This window comes from Saimiri boliviensis, chromosome 8, assembly GCF_048565385.1.
Source record: "Saimiri boliviensis isolate mSaiBol1 chromosome 8, mSaiBol1.pri, whole genome shotgun sequence".
NCBI classification, from domain to species: Eukaryota; Metazoa; Chordata; class Mammalia; order Primates; family Cebidae; genus Saimiri; species Saimiri boliviensis.
In genome coordinates this window covers 64,616,846-64,641,442 of record NC_133456.1, presented here as the reverse complement: position 1 = coordinate 64,641,442, position 24,597 = coordinate 64,616,846, and the positions used below count along the sequence as shown (strand labels likewise).

The 24,597-nt window shown below is 37.4% G+C and overlaps 1 protein-coding gene across 4 annotated transcripts in view; it reads left to right on the top strand.

The window, feature by feature from the left end:
• The window catches only part of CNTN3 (contactin 3), a 335,565-nt gene that overhangs the window by 21,948 nt on the left and 289,020 nt on the right, over positions 1 to 24,597 (top strand). Inside the window, exon 1 of one of the 4 annotated variants that reach the window (XM_074404560.1) lies at positions 16,323 to 23,917. The exons of the other annotated variants lie outside the window; for them this stretch is intronic. The gene's annotated coding sequence lies outside the window, so the exon portion shown is untranslated. Of the gene's footprint in view, positions 1 to 16,322; positions 23,918 to 24,597 lie in introns of those variants that run through there. 4 annotated transcript variants of the gene reach the window in all.

Here is a 24,597-nt window from a genome sequence, read left to right as displayed (position 1 = left end):
CTAACTCTCTTTTATCTCTCTTTGCTCTTGTATCAGTCCAGCACGCTAAGTCCTCAAAATCACCTGTAACTTAATGCAACTAAAGCTTATTTCATCTCATACTGCATATTCACTATAAGTGGAAGGTAAAATCTGCCCATTATAGTTGCACAGAGACCCAAGTTGTTGGAATCACAATTTTGATATGTGCTTCCAATCTTGTAATGATGTAAAAAGGGAACATGGTAAATTGTGCACTTGTTTTCAAGTTTCTGCCAACAGGAGATATGTTTCTACTCACATCTCATTGACCAAAAACAGCCTTATGGATATGGCTGTATCAAAGGGTCCTATCTAGTGCCTGAATGAGAAGGAAAAAGATGACATTTATAAACAATCCCTGATGTTGGACTCAATTGGGTTTTGTTTGTATCTGTCCTTAACTGCCTGCCTCCTTCTTGTCCCTACCCCCACCTCCATTACATAACTCTACTCTTTTTTTTTTTTTTTGAGTTGGAGTTTCGCTCTTGTTACCCAGGCTGGAGTGCAATGGCGCGATCTCGGCTCACCGCAACCTCCGCCTCCTGGGCTCAGGCAATTCTCCTGCCTCAGCCTCCTAAGTAGCTGGGATTACAGGCATGCACCACCATGCCCAGCTAGTTTTTTTGTATTTTTAGTAGAGACGGGGTTTCACCATGTTGACCAGGATGGTCTCGATCTTTCGACCTCGGGATCCACCCGCCTCGGCCTCCCAAAGTGCTGGGATTACAGGCTTGAGCCACCGCGCCCGGCTGACATAACTCTACTCTTATACTTTTAATGCGTTTTTATTCCTCCATGGAAATAGAAGTCATTTTTCTATACATACAAAATAATGAAATTAATTCTTCTTGACTAGGTTTGGACTGTGTTTCTCTCCTTGGATCTTTGAGAGACAAGGAGAAATGGGCAGGTCCCAACTGAATTATATAGAGTAAGAGTAGCTAGGAGAGGCAGTTCACCATACTCAGGTCAAGGCAGAATAGATGCTAGGCAGGCAAACACCACAGATACCTCAGTGCTCCCTAATTAGATTAAAAATTACTTCTTGTGTCAGTTTGCTGAGAATGATGGTTTCCAGGTTCATCCATGTCCCTACAAAGGACACAAACTTATCATTTTTGATGGCTGCGTAATATTCTATGGTGTATATGTGCCACACTTTCCCTGTCCAGTCTATTATTGATGGGCATTTGGGTTGGTTCCAGGTCTTTGCTGTTGTGAATAGTGATGCGATGAACATTCATGTGCATGCGTCCTTATAGTAGAACGATTTATAATCCTTTGGATATATATCCAAGAACAGAAAATCAAACATCGCATGGTCTCACTCATAGGTGGGTGTTGAACAGTAAGAACACATGAACACAGGAAGGGGAGCTTCACACACTGCGGTCTGTTGGGGGAAAATAGGGGAGGGACAGTGGGGAGTGGAGAGTTGGGCAGAGATAGCATGAGGAGAAATGCCAGATACAGGTGGTGGGGAGGAAGGCACCAAATCACACTGCCATGTGTGTACCTATGCAACAATCTTGCATGTTCTTCACATATACCCCAAAATTTAAAATGCAATAAAAAAATTAAAAAAAAATTACTTGAGAAAAGAGATCTAATATCTTTTTTTGTTTTTCGTTATGTCCTGGGTAGTGTTCAACATAGGGCCCTGCTTGAGTTGTGGCTTTAGTCATTCATTCATTTATAGTGTTACTAGTCAATAACATGTACTAACTAATAATACTTATTAAGTATATATTGTACACTTTCCAAGTGCCTTATGAATATAAATTCACTGAATCCCGTAACCAACTCATAAGGTAGGTATTACTTTTAACCCCTTTGATTAGATGGGAAAATTGAGGCTCACAGAGGGAAGTAACTAAAAACCAATGTCTCAAAGCTAGACAGTTCTGTAGCAGGGGTTTGAATCCAGCCAGTCCAAATTTGTGCTCAATAGATTATTTATAAAGCAATCACTTGATATAGTTCCTTAACAAATTTTGCCTCACATTGCATAGTATATTCTTCATCAGTAATGCAGGTTAAAAACAGAGAAGATATGTGAACTTTACAAATGAAGGGAAGTGTTTCTGTCAGTCCAGGTACAGAAGTTTATAGGGTAAAATATATATTTTATCATTTTCCCTGTAGTCTCTCATTTTATTAATGGCTTTACGTTTTTAATTAAATGCTCATTACGTGTTTAGCTAGAAACCTCCCCTATCACTATAGAGGAACAAATATTTTGATAAGAGGTTTTCTCAGATTCAGAATCTCTATAGAAAAATCATTGCCTGGGGCTCCACGCCCTACTTTGTTTGCTGTCTTGTCCTGTGCCAGCCAATATGAGGATATTTTGCTTTTCTTTGTAGTTTGAAGACATCTAGCAGCTTGTCACAACTTTTAAAATCTTTGAGGAAATGAAGTCTGAATGCCAAGACAGTAATTTTACCATTATCCCAGTGGGTTGGTATTCTACTTGATACATTGTAATTTTAACAAGGAAGTTACAAGAAAAGAATTTCGTACTGTGCCTCTGTGGAAAGGTGAAATAAAATAGAATGCAATTCTCATTTGTTCTTCTGTAGCTCATTTTGACAGCAAGAAAACTGTCTTAAATGGGCATGAATAGATCCCTTCTTTGTCTATACTTATCCAACATTAAATACATTTTTAGCTTTATTATTTGAAACAGAAAAGTCATTAGATTTTTTAAAGACAGCTATTTGGCATTCTTTAAATGATGGATATCAAGGTTTTGTCAAGTTAAGTATCTTGAGTTTTAACTTTACAGTCTGCCTAAAAGTGTATCTATACTTACTGTTTAATGATCAAGTTATCATGGAACTATTTGGCATTTGGTCCTACAAAAGATCAGTATTACTTTTTAAGATATTTTGGTCAAACAAATATTAAATTTGATTCACTTCATCATACTACATAGGATGGTCATGTACTTGTAATACTTTCCTTCTTTAAAACCTGATTTCAAAGCCCACAAATGTCAATAAATGGTTAATTCTGTAGTTTGCCAAGATTCCTTCAGCTCTTTTACAGAAAATGCATGGAGTTTGGACTTATATATAGTTATTCTTTAATATTTAAAATAATATGAATTACATACTTCAGTTTTGTTTCGATCATATGTAAAAGCAATACAGAATTTACAACTTAATTTGTGATTCACCCAGTAACTTCAGCTTGGTTTCATTTGCACATGTCCACACTTTGTGATTTATGGATACTGGCCCATCAGAATCCTTAAATCTAATCACTCCCCATGCATGTAAAAATCTCAGCCACAATATTTCATTAAACCTAGATGTGCCACTTTCTACTTACCTTCTTTCAAAAAGAATTATAAAAGGGGGAAACACTCTGTACTTGTTATCTGACTAGTTAGATTATAAAGGGACAAAAAGGTCAAGACTTCTTCTTTCTGGACTCTGGATCCTGTGTAAATAGGCAATGCCTGATCTGTAACCATCTTGCAATCATGAGGGGATTGGAAAATTTACTGAAGATACTAGGATGGAAGATGGAAAGACCCAAGGTTGTTAATGATAAGTTGGGCATCCTGGCTCTACTGCTTCTCCACCTTGCATCTTGGAGCATGGCATTTCAATAAGCCCCCATTTTCTCAATTCTTAAGTGGAAGTAATAATAGTATCTATTTAATACGCATACTCTAAGGATCATATGCAATAACACATATATAACACATCCAAGTACAGTGCAGACCTTATGTGAAACAAGTTGTCTTAGTCTGTTTTTTGCATTGCTATAAAGGAAATATAATACCTCAGGCTGGGTAATATATAAAGAAAAGAGGTTTATTTGGTTCATGGATCTGTAGGCTGTACCAGAAGCATAGTGCTGACATTGTGCTCAGGACTCCAGGAAGCTTCCATTCATGACAGAAGGGAAGAGGAAGCAGACATCACATGGTGAGAGTAGAAGGCAGCAATAATTCACTTGTTACTTTCAGAATGGCACCAAACCCTTCATAAAGCACCTATCCCCGTAATCCAAACACTCTTCACACTAGGCCCCACCCCCTACATTGGGGATAAAATCTTAATATGAGATTTAGAGGGGACAGATATCGAAACTATATCACAAGATTATAATGGACATGCTGTTTTCCTATATATTATCTCATTTTGGTTATAACAACTGTGTAAGGTATCAAAGATTAAGCTACGTAAGGTGTCATATTTTATAGTAAAAAGTAAAATACAAAATTCATTGTATTGTAGAAAAAACAAATAATGAAATCACATGTAATTGTCTAGCCCAGATATGTTTGATGTAGATTTTAGCAATATTTTCATTCATATTAGCTTTGCTGTGATTACTGTTATCAATATATGACTCTCCTATATCATGATATTGCTAGAGTGTTTAGTGGGAAATAGGTATTGTTACCTGCATTTGTCTGAAAATGAAAAAGCTGAGGCTCAGACAGGATTAGTTCCTCGTTTAGAAAGTCAACCAGATTTCAGGATAAGAACCAGGGGCAAGAGACAGGGCTAGAAGTTAGGTCTGTCTATATGCAAAGCCTATACTTGGAACAACTGCAATTAATTATTGTCTCTTAGTGCACCCTACACGAGGGGAAAAATGGAAAACAAGCAGCAAAAATAGTCAGAGCAATTCTGTCCTTAAAATGTATAATCTTCTCTAATAGTTTTTTTTTCATTTTTTTAAAATTGAAGTATGATTAGTACACAACCTAATGCACAAATCTTATGTGTTCACTTTGGTGCATTTTGTCAGTTGATTATACCCAGCTAGTCACAGACAGGTACCTACAGAAAGATATGCAAGAGTTGAATTTATCCAGAAATTTCTCTCATGGTCATTTACACACACACACACACACACACACACACACACACACACACACACAATGTACACACATGTACTTGATAGGTATCCGCAGTATTTGCACCATTTTGCATTCCTACCAGCAAGGCAGCAAGGTTGGGGCTTCCTGTTACTCCTTTCTTTGCTAACATTTGCCAGTCTTTTTGATTCTAGCTATTCTATTAAAGGAGAAAGTATATTCTACTATGGTTTTAATTTGTATGGCTAATGCTGTAAGCCTTATATGCTAATTTATCATGTATATATTTCATATGCTAATTTATCATGTATAGATCTTCTTTTGGGAAGTGTTTGTTGAAGTATTGCCTATTTTTATGGGACTTTTTATCTATTCATTATTTATTTACCTATATTCTGCAACAAAATATACTGCTAATAGTTTTCCTAGAGTGTGGCTTGTATATTAATTTTTAAATGATGTTTTTATGAGGAGAAGTATTTACTTTCGGGGAAATCTAGTTTGTCATTTTTTTAACTTTTGAGATTAACATTTTGTTTGTCCCTCCATGATGATGAAAATATTTTCCTTGTATTCTTCTGGAGAATATTTTGTGCTTTGTTATTTTATGTTTAAACCATGATGTATGTCAAATAAATGATTGTGTGTGGAGTAGCATAAAGATTGAGAATAATTTTAAAAATATAAGTATTCATTTTTTCTGGCAACATTTATTAACAAGACTTTTCTCCTGTGGACTGCCTTGGTGTCTTGGTTAAAATAAAATACCTAATAATGGGGTCTCTTTCTAAACTCTTTATTCTTTTATTTGATTTTATTTGTCTATTTTTATACAAATTATACACTGTCTATATTACTGTAGGTAGAAATCATTCAGTGTATGTCTTTCAGATTTGTTCTTCTTTCAAATTTCTTTTGGCTCTTCTAGATCCTTGGCGGTTGCACATGAATTTTAGAATCATCTTATCTCTTTCTTCAAAGGATGTATTGGGATTTTGAAATGAATTGAATTGAAAACTATGAGGCAGTTTAGGAAGAACGGACTTCTTAACAATGTTGAACCTTCCACTCAATGAACATAGCATCTCTCTTCATTTATTGAGATTGTCTTTAATTTATCTTCACAATATTTGTGATTTTTAGTATAGGAGTATTGCACGTATCTGTTAATTCCTGGGTACTTGATTTTTTATATGCTAATGCAAGTATGGTTTTTAAGCGTTTATTTTCTGTTTTTTCATTACTGTATGATATTTATAAGTACAAATGATTTTAATATATTGACATTGTACTCTGCAGCATTGTTAATTCACAGTATCTATCATTCAAGTAGTTTATTTCTTTTATAGATGTTATGCTTTTTAAAATATACAGTCCAATTATGTGTGAATAATGACAGTTTTATATTTCTTTTCCTCTTGAATGCCTTTCATTTTCTTAGCTTGACTTACATTTCTTGTAGAACCTTTAGTAAAATGGTTGTAGAAATATTGAGAAAGGCTATCCTTGCTTTCTTCCTAATGGTAGAGCACAAGTGCTTGATTTTCACCATTAAGAAGGGCATGGCTCACATCTGTAATCCCAACAGAACTTTGGGAGGTTGAGGTGGACAGATCCCTTGAGCATGGGAGTTCATCAGACCAGTGTGAGCAACATAGCAAGACTTCATCTGAAAAAAATTTAAAAATTAGCCGATGCTGTTGGTGCATGCCGGTAGTCCCAGCTACGTGGGAGGCTGAGGCAGGAGCGTCACTTAAGCCCAGGAGGTTGAGGTCCGGGCTGCAGTCAGCCGTGTTTGCACCACTAGAATGATGTTAGTTGTAGGTTTTTTGTTAATACTCTATATCATATTGAAGCAGTTCATTTCTGTTTCTACTTGGCTGGTAATTTTTATCAAAAAGGTGATTACTTTTGTCTTAATCACTTTCTTAATCTATTAAGATAATTATGTTTTGTTAATGCATTTTACACTGATTGGTATTTTGAATATTAAACCAATTTTTTATTCTGAGACAACTCCATTTTTAAAAATACACTAAAGTGATTTGGTATTATATATATATCTATATGTGTATATATATAATACTTTAGGTTCTGGTGTACGTGTGCAGATCATGCAGGATTGTTGCATAGGTATATACACGGCAATGTGGTTTGCTGCCTCCATCTCCCCATCACCGATATCTGGCATTTCTCCCCATGTTATTCCTTCCCAACCTCCCTACCCACTGCTGTGCCTCCCCTAGTGCCCCCCAACAAACCCCAGTGTGTGATGCTCCCCTCCCTGTGTCCACGTGTTCTTATTGTTGATCACTGGCCTGCAAGTGAGAACATGAGGTGTTTGATTTTCTGTTTTTGTGTCAGTTTGCTGAGAACTGTGGTTTCCAGATTCATCCATGTCCTGAACTTATCGTTTTTTATGGCTGCATAGTATTCCATGGTGCATATGTGCCACATTTTCCTTGTCCAGTCTATCATTGAGGGCATTTGAGTTGGTTCCAGGACTTTGCTATTGTAAACAGTGCCACAATGAACATATGTGTGCATGTGTCTTTATAATAGTATGATTTATAATCCTTTGGATATATACTCAGTAATGGGATTGCTGGGTCAAATGGAATTTCTGTTTCTAGGTCCTTGAGGAATTGCCACACTGCCTTGCACAATGGTTGAACTAATTTACACTCCCACCAACAGTGTAAATGTTCCTATTTCTCCACATCCTCTCCAGCATCTGTTGTCTCCAGATTTTTTAATGATCGCCATTCTCACTGGCGAGAGATGCTATCTCAATGTGGTTTTGATTTGCATTTCTCTAATGACCAGTGATGATGAGCATTTTTTCATGTTTGTTGGCTTCATATATATTTTCTTTTGAAAAGTGTCTGTTCGTGTCTTTTGCCCACTTTTGAATGGGTTTGTTTCTTTTTGTGTGTGTGTGTGTAAATCTGTTTTAGTTCTTTGTAGATTTTGGATATTCTCCCTTTGTCAGATGGGTAGATTGCAAAAATTTTTTCCCCATTCTGTTGGTTGCCCATTCACTCTAATGACTGTTTCTTTTGTTGTGCAGAAGCTCTTTAGTTTAATTAGATCCCATTTGTCTATTTTGGCTTTTGTTGCCAAGGCTTTTGGTGTTTTAGTGATGAAGTCCTTGCCTATGCTTATGTCCTGAATGGTTTTGCCTAGGTTTTCTTCTAGGATTTTTATGGTGTCAGGTCTTATGTGTAAGTCTGTAATCCATCTGGAGTTAATTTTAGTGTAAGGTGTCAGGGAGAGGTGCAGTTTCTGCTTTCTGCACATGGCTAGCCACTTATCCCAACACCATTTATTAAACAGGGAATCTTTTCCCCAATGCTTGTTTTTGGCAGGTTTGTCAAAGATCAGATGGTTGTAGATGTGTTGTTGCCTCCGAGGCTTCTGTTCTGTTCCATTGTTCTATATCTCTGTTTTGATACAAGTACCATGCTGTTTTGATTACTGTAACCTTGTAGTATAGTTTGAAGTCAGGTAGCATGATGCCTCAAGGTTTATTCTTTTTGCTTAGGATTGTCTTGACTATGTGGGCTCTCTTTTGGTTCCATATGAAGTTGAAGGTGGTTTTTTTCAGTTCTGTGAAGAAGGTCATATGTAGCTTGATGGGGATAGTGTTGAATCTATAAATTACTTTGGGCAGTATGACCATTTTCACAATGTTGATTCTTCCTAACCATTAGCATGAAATGTTTCTCCATCTGTTTGTGTCCTCTCTTATTTCCTTGAGCAGTGTTTTGTAGTTCTCCTTGAAGTGTTCTTTTACATCCTTTATTAGTTATATTTCTAGGTATTTTATTCGCTTTGTAGCAACTGTGAATGGGAGTTTGCTCTTGATTTGGCTCTCTTTTAGTCTTTTATAGGTGTATAGGAATTCTTGGGATTTCTTCACACTGATTTTGTATCCTGAGACTTTGCTGAATGGAACATATCCCAAAGTAATAAAAGCTATTTATGACAAACCCACAGCCAATACCATACTGAATGGGCAAAAACTGGAAGCATTCCCTTTGAAATCTGGCACTAGACAAGGATGTCCTCTCTCACCACTCCTATTCATTATAGTGTTTGAATTTCTAGCCAGAGCAATCAGGCAAGAAAAAGAAATAACGGGTATTCAATTACGAAAGAAGGAAGACAAACTATCTCTATTTGCAGACGACTTGATTGTATGTTTAGAAGACCCCATCGTCTCAGCCCAAAATCTTAAACTGATTTGGTAATATTTTTAAGGAATTTTGTGTTTTCTGGGATTTTAAGGAATTTAATTTTTTTTTCTTAAAAAAATACTGGTCTGTAATTTTCTCTTCTTGTAATATTTGTTAGCTTTTTGATATCATGATAATGCCAGTCTCATAGAATGAGTTAAGAAGTGTTCCTTCTTTCTCTATATTTTGAAAGAGACTTTGTAAGATGGATACTATTTTCTAAATGTTGGAATTCGTGAGTAAGGTCTCTGGCCTGAAGCTGTCTTTATGGGAAGGATTTGGATTGCAAGTTTAATTTCTTTAATAGATAAAATTCATTTTGATTTTCCACTTTACCTAGCATCAACCATGATACTTGTATCTTTGAAGTAGTTTGTTTTTTATAGCAAATGTCCTGAATTTACTGGTATTAAGTTGTTCAAAATGTCTCCCCTCATTTTCATTTAATGTTTTTAGTATCGGTTGTGATGTTGCCCTTTTCATCCTGCTGTTGGATTTTGCATTCTCCCTCTCTGTTCTTTTCCCCTTCAGCAGTATTGATAGTGACTTATCAATTTTACCTATATATTCAAAGAAACATTATTTTATTTTGTTGATTTTCTCTATTATTTGCCCTTTTAAAAATGTTTTGTTTATTTTAAGTTTCATTTGTTCCTCTACTTTTGTTCCTAACGTGAGAGGTCCAATTGTTGATTTAAAAACCTTTCTTCTTTTCTATTAAGAGTTTAAACTGTAACTTCTTTTTAACAACTGCTTCCACTGCAAACACAATTTTTATATGTTGTGTTTTTATTTTTATTCATTTTAAAATATTTTCTATTTTGTCTTTAATTTACAATTTAACCCTTGGTTTACTTAGAAGTATGTCGTTTAGTCCTCTAATACTTGTGGATCTATCAGTTTACCCTTCATTATTTCTAATTTAATGCATTTGTTGTCATTTAACATTCTATTTATTATTTCAATTCTGTGATGTTTTTGAAACTTGTTTTATAAAGCAAAATATGGTCTGTCTTGGTGAATTTTCTACATGCACTTAAAAAGAACATATGCTCTGCTAGTGTTAAGTTGGTGTTCTATAAATGCCAGTTGGGAATTACTGGTTGATTCTGTTTTTGGAGTCTTAGTTCTGTCTCTACTGTTTTTGTTTTTGTGTTTTTCCTTTTTCTGGAGGAGAGTGGGATCTGCTTGTTTTATTCATAACTGAGAGAATGGTTTTAAAGTCTTCAACTATTACTGTGGATTTTCAATTTCTCTCTTTAGATCTCTCAGTTCATGCATCCTGTATTTTGAAGCCTTATTGTTAGGTGCCTACATTCAAGATTGTTATCTCTTCCATGATGACGTATCTTTTTATCATTATGGAAAGGACTTTTGATTTTTGTATTCTTTGTTTTGAAGTCTACTTTGATTTTGGCATATAATACTAGCTTTCTTATATTAATAGTCTACATGGTAATATTTCCAGCCTCTTTGCTTTTAAGCTGTCTGTCACCCATATTAAAAGTATATTTCTTTAAAGAGTATATAATTGCTTCTTTGTTTTCAGTCTGATAGTCTTTGCCTTTTAATTGCAGCAGATATTCTCTTCACATTTAATGCAATTATTGATATGTTTGAGTGTACATATCATGTATTGGTATTACACATAGGCCAATGAGTATGTCATTTAACTTTAGCCTGCCTTGAAGTATTTCAGGGAAACTGATTTCTTGTTAATTCGCTAATGAAAGTGATGTATGAAATCAATTGAGTCCTTCTGAGGAAGGGACAAATTCAGTGTTCTAAAATTAAGGATAGTAAAGCTTTTAAGAGATGAAACTATTATCAAAACTTTGTGAATCTGTACTCTTTCTGAAGTCCTTTCCAGAAGACATGGAAATGTAGGAAGTCATAAGACCCTTTATATCACTTAGCCTTTCTGTACCTTGCCTCTTTAGCCCACTAGAAGTTCTTAATGATTCCTGACTTTATGATGGGATACTGGGAGGGTTAACACATGTGCTTGTAAATGAACTTGCAAAAATGAACTTGTAGAGAACAGATGTCTGTATTTCATTGTATGTAAGAAAAGTCCTCTCATTTAACTCTAGCTGACCTGGAAGTAGTTCACAGAATCTTATTTCACTTTACTCCTTAAGAAAAGCGATGCATTACACAAGAATCTCCTTAAATTGTTTGCTACTTTAAATTTTTTACATCAGTTTCCAACAATGGAGAAACATTGGACTGTGGCATTTAGCAATAAGTTGCCAGATTTTATTTTATTAATGTATTTTTTCCTGTAGTATTTGTATAGTTTCAGCTTAAAAAAAACATTTTATAACCAGAATCTGTTTGAAGGATTATTTAATTATCTACCTCTTTTAATAACTTACTGAGCAAAAATGTGGATTTCAAGTATATAGTCATTCATGCTTTCTTTAATAGGGAGTTAATAAATATTAAATAGCATCAACTTGACCTTGTAAGGAGGTTGATATTTTCAGTGTTCAATTTGCAAATTGGCAGGGGCTTATTAGATATTTATTTCAGTAAAACCATGGAACATTTAAAGTAAATATATCTCATTTTTACATTTAAAATGAAACTTTCATCAGTTAAGCATTCATTTGTTCATTTAACAAATATGTATGGAGCACTTGCCTTGTGCAAGGCACATTTCACAATTCTGCAAACTGCCTATGTTTCAATAATGTAATTAATATTAAAATATCTAATCATGGATTTCTGTCAGTAACATCTATCATTAGTTCAGGATAAAACTTTTGGCTAAAATTAATGTTAGTATGTGACCCAAGACCTTAACTTTTGCCCATGTTATCGTGATTATTTTTTGAAATATTCAACCATCTTTCATTTAAAAAAAGGTGATAGGTTGCAAATGCTACTAATCATGAATGGATATGGCTTTCTCTTTTGGGTAAGTGAGAACATATGGATGTTACCGGGAAGGAGTGATCATGAATAATTTAGAATAACTTGATATCTTGTGAGGTAATAAAAATGAAATATGCATTGGTTAAATGAGAGCGAACTATGCTATTTGGGTTTGAGGTCATTTCAGTAACACACCTGTATTCTAATTCTTTTTCCCCCCACTCTTGAAAAAGTATAATAGAATAAGTAATGCTGTGTAGCCAATTGAGGAATGAAGCAAGATACATTTTAATGCAATCACTTGGGAAGTTTTAGCAGTTAGAAATCATACTTCCAAGAAAGAAACTGCTGATATCTCTTGGATTAACGACGTGTTTTAGTGTAATATCTCTTCATTTTTATAATGCATGGAAGCATTTGATACTCATTTGATATTAGTTTGTCCATTCATCTAAAACATCTTTGGCATGGCTCCCTGAATGGCATTTTTTCCTAAATTTAGCTCGTGATGACTTGACTTTATGTTTTGGGTATAGTAGCTGGATCTTCTCTAGGGAGAGGTATGTGTTTTGTTTTCCTTTTTGAATGAAGCCTGGGAAGAGTAAACTCTGAGAGGCATTTATTTACATCACTCTCAAGTATGATAAGAGGATTGCATACCAAGTCACTGCTGCCTCTTCTTAGAAGGCTAAGGTTGCTTACTAAGATTCTACAGGAACTGTTGATTTACCTGAGAAGTAGTAAAATAAGTTTTTAAGTGGGAGTTTAAGCCCAGAATATAAATACTGTATGTTTCCAATAGGGAAGTAGGATTTAAGGCTTTTTATTAGAATTTATTTTTTAAAAACATGCACTAGTGAAAACATAGTATGTTGGAAGGAATAGTTTCTACATTTCTAATAGAAAAAAATCATTACGGGTCAGGAGGTTTTTTTCTTTTCCTTTACCTACCACAAATTTAAAATTATAATGTGAGCAATACAGTAACCTTTCCAAAGAATAGAAACAATTTAAGGGTATTTTTAATAAATAAATGTGAACTCTCTGATTTTTACCTCAGTTACATAAAAAGAACTTATTTTCTGGTTTACATATAAAGGATGAATGTAATTTCAATTCTTATTGATTTATGACTTTTTTTTCCTTGCTTGTGGCTAGGTTAAGAATTATTTTTTTCTCTGCTCAAGAAATTGTGTGTACTCTAGTCTAGTTTTGGGAATGAATTTCTGTTCCATTTTTATTTGACATATTATCTATAGCACTGAATATTTTTATTCCTTCTTAAGTGGAAAGGAAGTAGATATGGAGATTAGCTGTTCACCTTTTTGTTTTATGAATGAGAACAATGGAAGTTTATTTGATAGGCTCAAGTTCAGAGGACTGTGTTGTTTTCACATATACGTATGGCAAGATGACTTTTAAAGAAATGAATCTGTATCATGTTCCTGTTGTATTCGTTTGTAATACCTCCCAGGAAAAGTTTGCAACTATAGATTTGAAGGAAGGAAATTGGAATAGAGGAAAGAGACAAGAAAGGAGGGGAATGAGGCCAAAAGAGGCAGGAGAAGGGGTCTTCACAGTAGAAGGACACAAGAGGGTTGGAATGTTGGAAGGAGCAGCCACCTGGGGCCCAACACTCTGCAGGAGGCAGACTCTTCTCAAGAGACTGGGGAGGGGTTGGTTAGTGTAGAAAGTACTCGTCGTGGAGCTAGGAAAGCTGGAAACTGGGTACTGATGACCATCCTTTACCCACCTGGGCTTGTCTCTGAAAACTTACCCACCTGGGCTTGTGTTTGAAAAAGTAGAGGTACTAGATTCCAAGGAACTAAGTCGGTTCAGAAAGTATCTTCACAGTAAATCAATGGGCTGAGAAACCTTTTAGAACAATTTCACTGGTTCAGACGTGACTGCCACTGTGAAAAATGAAAGAGATGGGTGTAAAGGGGAGCAGGAGTTGATGTCTTCCTCCAGATGTTCTCCTCCTAAAACAAGCAACTATGAAAGCCCTGGGTATATAATTTGAACTTTGTGTGTGTGTGTGTGTGTATGTGTTGGGAGAGACTGAAGAGGAAATGAATCATAGTTGAATATCTCAAAACATCTAATTGGCTTGGAGTGATGGCTCACCCCTGTAATCCCAGCACTTTGGGAGGCTGGGATCACAAGGTTAGGAGTGGGAGGATCACAAGGTTAGGAGTTGGAGACCAGCCTGACCAACATGGTGAAACCCTCTCTCTCTAAAAATACAAAAATTAGCTAGGTGAGGTAGCATGTGCCTGTAATCCCAACTATTCAGGAAGATGAGGGAGGAGAATAGCCTGAACCCAGGAAGCAGGGGTTGCAGTGAGCCAAGATCAGACTACTATAGCCCTGCCTAGGCAACAAAGCGGGACTCTATCTCAAAAAAAAATTATCTAATCATGTAACTTTAATGGACAGAAAACACTTCTGGGTGGTTTCTCATGCCTGTAATCCTAGCAGTTTGGGAGAGGATTGCTTGATTCCAGGAGTTCAAGACCAGCGTGGGTAACATAATGAAACCCCTGTTGTCGCGACTATTTGGGAGGCTGAGGTAGGAGGATTGCTCGAGTCTAGGAGGTCCAGTCTACAGTGAGCCATAATTATACCACTGTAGTCCAGCCTTGGTGACAAAGCAAGACCCTGTCTCAAAAAAAAAAAAAGTTAAGAAAAACAAAGAAAGAAAAAACAAAATGCTTCTGGGAAAAGCTTTGCTTTCCTTCCTCTGACAGTGAGTAGTTTGCTCTGTAACATCCCATGTTTACTTTCTCACCAGCCATTTTAATGTTTTCAGTGATAAGACAAAGTATATAGAGGTAACATAGAATCTTCAGGAAATGTGTGGCGGAAGCTTGGAAGCTATCCCCTTTGACTTTTTCCAAGAATTTTCCAAAGTGCAACTTGAGGTTAACCCAGTTTGGTAACATGGTTCCAAAGGTGATTGCTGCAAGTAGACTTATTGAAATTATACCTGTGGCACTGGGATAAATAAACAGTTTGCAAGAGAAAAACAGCATGGCTTCCATGGCTAATGCTTCCATGGTTCATGCTTTACCATTGAGAGCAAACCCCACATGGCTTTGTGTTTTATTAAACTAAACCTAAATGTGGTTTGGTTATAATGAAACATGAAGCAGGAATTTTAGAAGTTTGATTTCAATTTTGATAAAATGTTCTAAGCCAGTATACGATACAAGTCACCACTTCAAAGTGCGTAATTCAGTGGGTTTAGTATATTCACAAGATTCTGACAGCCATCACCATTATCTAATTCTAGAATATTTTCATCACTCTCAAAGAAACCCATACCCATTAGCAGTCACTTCCCAGTCTCTTCTCCCCCTACCCTCTTCTAAGTACTAATCTACCTTTTGTTTTTATGGATTGCCCTATTTTGGAAATTTTATGTAAATAGAATCATAAAATATGTGGCCTTTTGTGGCTGGCTTCCTCACTGAGCATAATGTTTTCAAGGTTTATCCATGTCGTAGCATATATCAATGCTTTATTCCTTTTTATGGCTGAATAATATTCCCTTTAATGCATATAACGTATCTTGTTTATCCATTCATCATTTGATTGACATTTGGGTTGTTTCCAGTTTTTGCCTATTATGAATAATGCTGCTCTCATATTGGTGTACTTTCTTTGGTAAATATGTATTTTCAGTTTTCTTGGGTATAGGAATATGAACAGAACCACTGAGTAACATAGTAACTCTAGGTTTAACTTTTTGGAAAATGGCCGTCCTGTTTTCCAGAGAGTTTGTACCATTTTATGTTTTACATTTCCATCAGCAATATTGGAGTGTTCCAGTTTCTCCACCTTCTTACCAACTTGTTAGTTTCCTTTTATTTTTAAATTACAGCTATTACTGTGAATGCAGAGTAGTGTCTCATTTTGGTTTTGATTTGCATTTCCCTAAAGGCCATTGATGTTAAACATCTTTTCATGACCATTTGTGTATCTTCCTTGGAGAAATGTCTATTCATATCCTTTGTTCATTTTAACATTGGGTTATTTGCCTATTTATTGTTGATTTATAAGAATCCCTTATGTATTCTGAGTACCAAACCCTTAACAGGTACATGGTTTACAAATATTTTGTCCCATTCTCTGAGTTGTCTTTTCAACTCTCTTGGTGGTATCCTTTGAAACACAAAAGTTTTTAATTTTGATGACATTCACACATTCTTATATGAGTATTATATCTGAGAAACCATTACCTAATTCAGAGTAACAAAGATTTATGCCTATATTTTCTTATAAGACTTAATTTTTTTGAGATTGGCATGGGGTGGGAGTGGGGGATGGGACAGGCTTAAAAAAAAAAGAAATAGCTCTTCAATTGTGTATCCTCAGACACTGTTTGCTGTGCCAATCCTTTCCATCTCTTTCTCTGAGGCTTGGGGTGTCCTAGATCACTTAGGCCTGGAGCATGTTAATACATTCAGATTGACAAGATCTTTCCCACTTCAGTGGGTTCCAGTGGGTCCCCTTCATTGGTCTGGGCATGCAGCTCTGGGCTGCAGGCATTTAGGCAGGGAGAAATGTGCCTTGTGGTAATCTACTCTCCCAGGCTTGCCTCAAATGCCCTGGTAATGGAGCTGAGTCCAGGAACATCTGCTCTCCCCACCCTTGTCTAAGTACTAACTGCATTTCAATGTGGTGATTTAAAGATGGCACTGTCCAGGCAACCATGTAGACCTCCATGAACAGTGATGAAGTCTTAGACTCTCCTCGTTTTCTAGATTACGTGCATCCTCCAGTACAGGCAGTTACTTTCTGCCCTGGGCTTCCCCTGGCTTCTCCTAAGTTCTCACTCATCATTAGGTTGTCTGCAGTAAGGGGAAGAGCAAAATAGAGGTCTTTTGTTTGGCTTTTAGAGGGTGGAATTTTATAACCAAGTATTTAATTATGTAAATAATATATTATTTAATAAAATACAAATGTTACAGGTAGGTTTTCCTCTTTGTTGCAGAGATAATTGAATTTCAGAGTTTCATTAGTGTATTTTGTGCCCCTTTTTCACACACATTTACAGAAAATGTTAAGTATTATATGTGTGTTTTACGTAAACAATATGTGCCATTTTGAATTTTCCTTTTTTCATTTAACATTATATTTTTGTTATAAATAGATAGAACTCTTCCCTTTTAATTTCTGTCTAGTGTTTCTTGGTGGATTCTATCATATTTTCATTAGCTCTTCTTTGGGTAAACATTTATGTTGATCCCAGAGTTTTGATATTACAAACAGGGCTCCAGGGAGTATCATGGGCTATGTACGCCTCCTTCTTCAAATGTACAAGGTTTTTCTGACATTAGATATTTGGAAGTGCAATTGTTGATTAATCATTAAGTGCATTGTACAAGAATAAGTACATTTTAAGTTTTGATCATTTCCAATTGCCTTTCAAAGTTGTGGTACTCATTTCACTTTCTCTAGCAGTACAGAAGAGAGCTTACTGGCCCACTTCTACCACCATTTGATATTATCAAATTGTTAAATGTTTGCTAATTTGATGGGTGAAAAATGATAAAGTATTTTCTTTTAACTTACCTAACCTAGAGACCTAAGACACTGAATTACATTATGTACACAGGTTGGTGACTGCAGTTACCACCTTTGGCTGTAGCAGGTCTTAGGGAAGAAAGTAGAAAAGCATGGCAGGCCCATTTAAGTTTATTCAAAAGTAGCTCAGAAACACTGAAACAGTTCATGAGAAGAGTTGCAAAGGCTTGAAGCCAGGGGCAGGTGGAGGGCAGGTTGAGGGTAGTTAAGACAGAGGTCATTATGTGACCCAAAGCCACCAATGAGACATTTCCATATTATACCCTGGCTGGAAGGTGAGAATAGTTGCAAAGACTGCAAAGCCAGAAAGAGAGAAGACAAACTTTGACAACCAGTGGTTGAACAAGGAAAGTGACAAAATAATGTTAATCAAGTATTCATAACTGATGTTAATGAGAGATCCCACGTGCTGTAAAAGTTTTGTTTCCCAGTTTCTATGTATAAAATGATGGTTTCTAATACGTGTTAGCCAAATAAATGGCAGGTTCCTTTCGACACAAAGCACCAGTAAATACGTGAGTTCAAGTTTTCTGTTGTAGTAGTTTTTATTATGTCTGAATAATAACTACCACTTTGTGAACATATACCACAGGAACTTAGTTAAGTGCTTTCCATATATTGTGCAATTTAATCCTAATCACCCCATAAAAGCAGGCAATGGAATAATTCTCATGTCACAGATGAGGAGCTAAAGTCATGATAGGTAGCCTATCCAGGGTTACGTAATCAATGAGGGGCAGAAATGGATTCAGTTCTTAGGTCTGTACCACTAAGCTAATCCCATTCATGAAAGCCCAATGCCCAGGCTGCATCCCAGGCCAATCCTGTGAGAAACCTGTGGGTTAGAAGGCAGCATCCCCAGGTGATTTAATGCTCCCCAGCTGAGTCAATGTCCAGCTCAAGTGCAGAGCTTCTCCTGCGGATGCTCCTATCTACAACACGGTGATGCTTATGATGTGCAGAAATAATATTCAACACTTTATATGTATTAAATGGCTTTCAAACTACTTGCACTGCAACCTATAGGAAGAAATGCATTTTATATCATAAACAAGTACAAATATAAAGATATATGTAATGGAGCAGTCATTGTTTCATGGAAAAACACTTATTTTTGCAAATGGAATGCACGGTGGTGTTTCTATTCTATTATATTATACTTTTATTATCTTAGAGATGCTTCTACTTCAAACGTGAATTAACTTTTCACTATCATATTCCTAAGGAAAAAGTAGTCTACAAATTAAATCCCTTTAGAAGTTAAATACCAAACACAGTCAACTTCAAATGAATTAAATTCAGCAGTCGAATTCCTCGTCTTTCAGTTACAAGTTTGAAATTATTATGTAAAAATAGAAGCCCGCATCCATTGTCTCCAATTTACTCAAAGCAGTATGTCAGAGAATTGGTGATTCTTCAGCAGCTGCAGGCTGAGGGAGGAACACCTCAGAAATTAAGGCCAAAATGCTCATATCCTTAGTTTTAAAAGAGCGAAGGAGTTGATATGACACATAAAATTATTACGTAGCATTGGCCACACTGTTATATAATCAGTTTTTTCAAAAAAAAAAAAAAAAAAAACTGCCAGTCTGTACTCTCTAGAGTACCACCAGTCATCCCAGGTAGTATCATTTTAGCTGAACCCCATGTTTAATGTTGCGAGAGAGCCAGTTCTCTAAGACCAAGGAGAATTGATAGAGAGTACCCTGATTTTAACTTTCTTTGCAGAATTCTTTACATGAACAGAATGCTGTCTCTGTAGTAAGAGGTTAGCACTGTATATTTGCCATACCTGGTAGAAAATCCACCTTTGTGTACTGTTTCCTAACTCAGGAAATGGCATTTCGGGCACTCCTGCTGCTTTGCAAGTATGGTAGGCTGGATTCTAAGTGGCCCCCAGGATTTCCCTCCTCCCCCTTCACATACTCGTCTTGTAGCCTCTACTTGGATATGGGTAGAGCTCCACGATACTCCATGATATCACATCCTTTGATGCTAATACTTTATATGGCAAAAGAGAGATGTCCACTCTTATTGGATAAACTCTCTAAAACAGAGCTTTATCTCAGGCTGCTTGCAGAAGCCAGGTGGGGGCTTCCTCTGGCGTAGAAAAAGGCAAACCACCCTGTAGTGAACCGCCTAAGGAGCATCCTCGGGGAGTAAGATTGGTCTTTGTCCAACCCAACTGCCAGCAAGATAATGAGGACCCTAGTCCTACAACTTTAAGGAGTTAGATTCTGCCAACAATCTGAGTCAGCTTGGGGAAGGGCCTCAAGCCTCAGGGGAGATCTCAGCCCCAGGTGACATCTTGATGTCAGCCTTGTCAGACCTTAGCAGAGGACCCAGTTAAAATATGATCAGACCATTGACCCATGAAAATCATGTGATAATAGTGTGCTGTTTAAACCACTAAGTTTGTGGTTGTTATGCAGCAGTAGAAAATCAATACACAAAGCTAAAGAAAAATCTGCAGTGATGGTGGTCCTAATCAAGATCTTATTTAAGATACTTTTCTTTCTTATTCAGTGAATCTCTCTTCATTTTCTCTCACTGCAGTGCTGAGTTGAGGGTGAGCTTTCTCTCCCAGGAGAAGTCTTCTCCTGGGAAACACTGGGCTTGGGCAGTTTTATAACATGAGACAGTAAGAACAGCTGCTGAGGCACAGAGCTGAAATTGCTCAATAACAAGAAATACTGCATCAGGGATCTCTGGAGTGTAGATTACACCCCATAGTTTGTTCCATTTTGTGGTAAGGGAGCTGAGCTTTCATTTTCCCACACCAATCAGCCATTGGCTTTGGATCACTCGAAGAGGTGTAATTCCCAGGCATTTTCACTTTAATGCTTGTAAAGGTGACACGGTTCTGGTAATATGAGAGCAGGCCTATACAAGAAGTCACAGGTAACAGATATGAGTCTTTAGAGGCAGAGCACTGGGAGCTAGGCACACCGAAGCTCTAAAGTGCATCTTGGTGGAATATCAGGAGTATCTGCTTAATCTGCCAAGTTCAAGGTACCATATGGCTCCAGGCTTAAAGCCTTCCTCCTGGAGCACTGCTCTTAAATTCTGACCTCATGGGCTGTATGCTTTATCCACCCATCAAGGTTCATCAACTTTGCCCACACAGTAAGTTCACGGCCCAAAGCCACAGGTCTTGGTGTCAGAAAAGCACATTTGTTTCACCGACTTAGACGTTTTCTGTATTTCATAGTACTCCAAGACAACTCACCAATGACTGAAGCCATTGAGAGACCTTCCAATAAACAGAAGCCCTTTGGCCACTCACATTCTAAAATACAATGAGAAATAAAACAAAGAAGAGGCTGTAGAAGCCTTTATCACCTATGTTGTACTGGTAGAAGCCAGGTGGCAGAACGGATCTTTAGTTCTTTGGGCTAAGTGGGCTTGTTAAGGCCGACCTCCAGAATTTAGCAGCCATAACTACCACTTACAGGCGAAGATGGATTGGGGTAGGTCTTGTTTAGCTGTATGTCTCCTCCCTGCTACCCGGAACATCTTGAAAACCAATACCCAGAAGCATCATCAGGTTGTCACCACAGAACCTGGTTCAGAACAGCTGCAGAGAAAACTTGGAGCCAGGGAGAGAAGCATGGAGCAGGCTAAGTTTGTTCAGTTTAACTGTTTCCAGTTATACCAGCAGTGATGTCTCTCCATACGGCAAGGAGCAGGGGAATAAGGAGGTGCCATATTAAGTTAAAGAATTTTGTCCACATGGAAAAAGTAACAAGAGAAAGTGTTTTCCCCAAACACATATGCATGTGCTGACATTCCTGTGCATACAAATGACTGCAAAGATCACAGGCATACTTAGAAGGAGCATTAAGCTTCCTTTAAATACAGGTGAGAATATTGCTGTCTGCCTTCATTAAATCATTAATAATTTCTACTTAAATGTCATTTAAATTTTTAAAGAGTTATCTTAGGAATGAGAGTTGGCCCCACTGGGAATCTGTTTTTCAAAAATAGAAAGTTGCTATTGATGAATTCTAAAATGCTTAGAAGTTTTTCTATTTTGGTTTAGAAAAAATGGGGACTGCCATTGGGAATGTTCTTGGGAATAGTCAACAAGAGGGCCTCAATTAGTAACTCCCAGTTCACAGAGAATGACTGAGAATTGTTAACATCTTGCTAACTCACATTTTTTCCCATTTAGTTTTCATGGATTACCAACTTTTCAAGGAGAAGGAATGTAGTAAGTTATAACCAACAGTGTGTTGAACTTAGCTAATTGCTTCCCCGTTTGTGTTCTCCTAGCGCTTTCACATACTCTTAAAACTCCCCTCAAATTGTTTTTGTTTACCTGTGTATCTCCTCCATGCTACTCTGAACATCTTGAAAACAGGTATCCAGAAGCATCTTCAGGTGTCAGCAGAGGAACTGATCCACTCTGTCTTCTCAAGATTCAAAAAGGCCCCTCTTTGAGGATAGGCAACTGCCGCCTGCTCCCTGAAGCAAATCTGTAGGTAATCAGATTTTAGATTCTGTAGTCACTCTAGTGCTTAAGGTGGTATGTATCACAGCAGGAACTCAAACGTGTTGAATTCGTTTTAACTGTTTGATAGTCATCTATCAAAGATTCAGAAGTCATATTAGGCCAGGCATGATAGCTCATACTAATAATCCCAACGCTTTGGGAAGCCAAGGTCATAGGATCACTTGAGCCCAGGAGTTCAAAATGAGCCTAGACAACATAGTAAGACTCCCACTTTACAAAAAATAAAAATTAAAAGTTAGTTGCGTGCATCTGTAGTTCCAGCCCCTCAGGAGGCACATTTGGGAGGATTGCCTGAGCCTGGGAAGTCAAGGCTGCAGTGAACTTTGTGCCTATACTCCAGCCTAGGCAACAGAGGAAAACCCTGTCTCAAATAAATTTAAACAAATAAGAAGCCACATTGTGCTTATGACGCTCCTGTGGTAGAGGCATTATGTGGCCCCTTGTGCAGACTGTGCTTGCATTTTCATATCTACTCTGCTACCCTCTCCAGCCTGCTCTGTGCCCGAATTCTGTGGAGTGATATAATGGAATTTCTGGTCTTATCTCCTCAAATTCTAGTTTGGTTCAGCCAGTGGAAATCAGGGCATCAGAAGGTGGGAGGAGAGTGCAGTGAGAGTATTTATTCCATCACCTGCTTTCATGTACAATTGCCGTAACTTGTCTGCATTCCTGTACTGGAGGCCACAGCTTTTCTTGAGCTGGAATCCTTATCTACAGGACTTTGTAGCCTATCTTGTTGTGTGTTGAGTTGTGTATCTCAAAAAGATATGTCACATTGCCCTGTACCTGTGATTGTTACCTTATTTGGAAATAGAGTCCCTACACCCAATGACTGTTGTCTATAAAAAGAGAGAGATGTGAAGCCCAAAAGAGACACAGGGAAGAGGACTGTGTGAAGACAGAGGCAGGGATTAAGTTTAAGATACCCCAAGCCATAGGAGGCCAAGAATTCTGAGCAAGCACTAGAAGCTAGAATAAGTAAAGGATTCTGCCTTATTGCCTTTGGAGGGAGTGTGGTCCTGCTGACACTCTCATTTTCCGTGTCTCTCCTCTATGACACTGAGAGAATACATTTCTGTTATTTTAAGCCACCTGGTTTGTGGTAATTTGTTACACCAGCCCTATAAACTGAATACATCTTCCCTTTGCTCCCTTCAAAGGGAAGGTTCCTGGGGGTGGTTATAGCTCTCAGCTGTTGCTAAATTTAGGCTGCATCATCCTATTAGGTTGGTTTCCTTTAAACCTGTTTGAATGTTGTGAATAGTTCCTTTATTAAACTCTCCTCAATTGTACGCATTCCTGCCAGGACAATTGTATTAGTCTGTTCTCACGCTGCTAATAAAGCCATAACTGAGACTGGGTAATTTATAAAAGAAAACATGTTTAATTGACTCAATGGCTGGGGAGGCCTCACAATCATGGTGGAAGAGCAAGACATGTCTTATATGGCAGCAGGCAAGAAAGAGTTTGTGCAGGGGAACTCCCCTTTATAAAACCATCAGCTCTCATGAGATTTATTCACTCTCACCAGAACAGCATGGGAAAGACTTACTACCATGATTCAAATACCTCGCACCAAGTCCCTTCCATGACGTGGGAATCCTGAGAGCTACAATTCAAAATTGAGATTTGGGTGGGGACACAGCCAAACCATGTCAATAAACCAGGATGTACCCAGTTTTCATTCTTCCTATTTTCCTTTCAATTTCAGAAACCTTCCCCCTTTATGATTATCAACACGTTTTGGCAGGGCACAGGCTCACCAAGGTTGATTGAAATTTTCAAGCCTGCTTGCTGCTGGTTGTGTCTAACGTCAGGTTGGAGGATGTGAGTGAAAATGATAAGTTTCATTTCTGGGTTCCAGTTTGGGGTAGATTGAATAACGGCCCCCCAAATGTGTCCACATCTTCATCACTGGAACCTATGAATATGTTACTTTCCATGACAAGGGACTTTATATGTCTGATTAACTTAAAGATCTTGAGATGGGGAGAGTGTCATGAATTCCCACATGGGCCCAATGCGATCACAAGGGAACTTCTAAGAGGGAGGCAGGAGGATCAGAGTGGTAGAGGAGATGTGATGATGGAAGCAGAGCTTGGAATGATGTATTTTGAGAATGGAGGAAGGATCCACAAGCCAAGGACTGTGCTCAGCCTTGGCAAGCTGGAAAAGGCGAGGAAACAGATTTTCCCTTAGTGCCTACAGGAGGGGAGAGTGGCTCTACTGACATCTTGATTTTTGCCTATAAGATGCATTTTAGACTTCTGACCTCCAGATCTCTAAGACATTGCATTTGTGGTGTTTTAAGCTAGTAAGTGTGTTAACTTGTTATAGTAGCAATAGGAAACAAACACAAAAAGAAAAACTACTTGTTCTCCACCCATGTCTTTTCCTTTTCTTTGGGGTTGAAATGTAGAAGTGGTAGAAGGTAGATTTTCCTTGCAGAGGAGGATGGTGGAACAAGTTAGAGGGAACCTAGAGTCCTGGCTCACTTCGTAGCATAG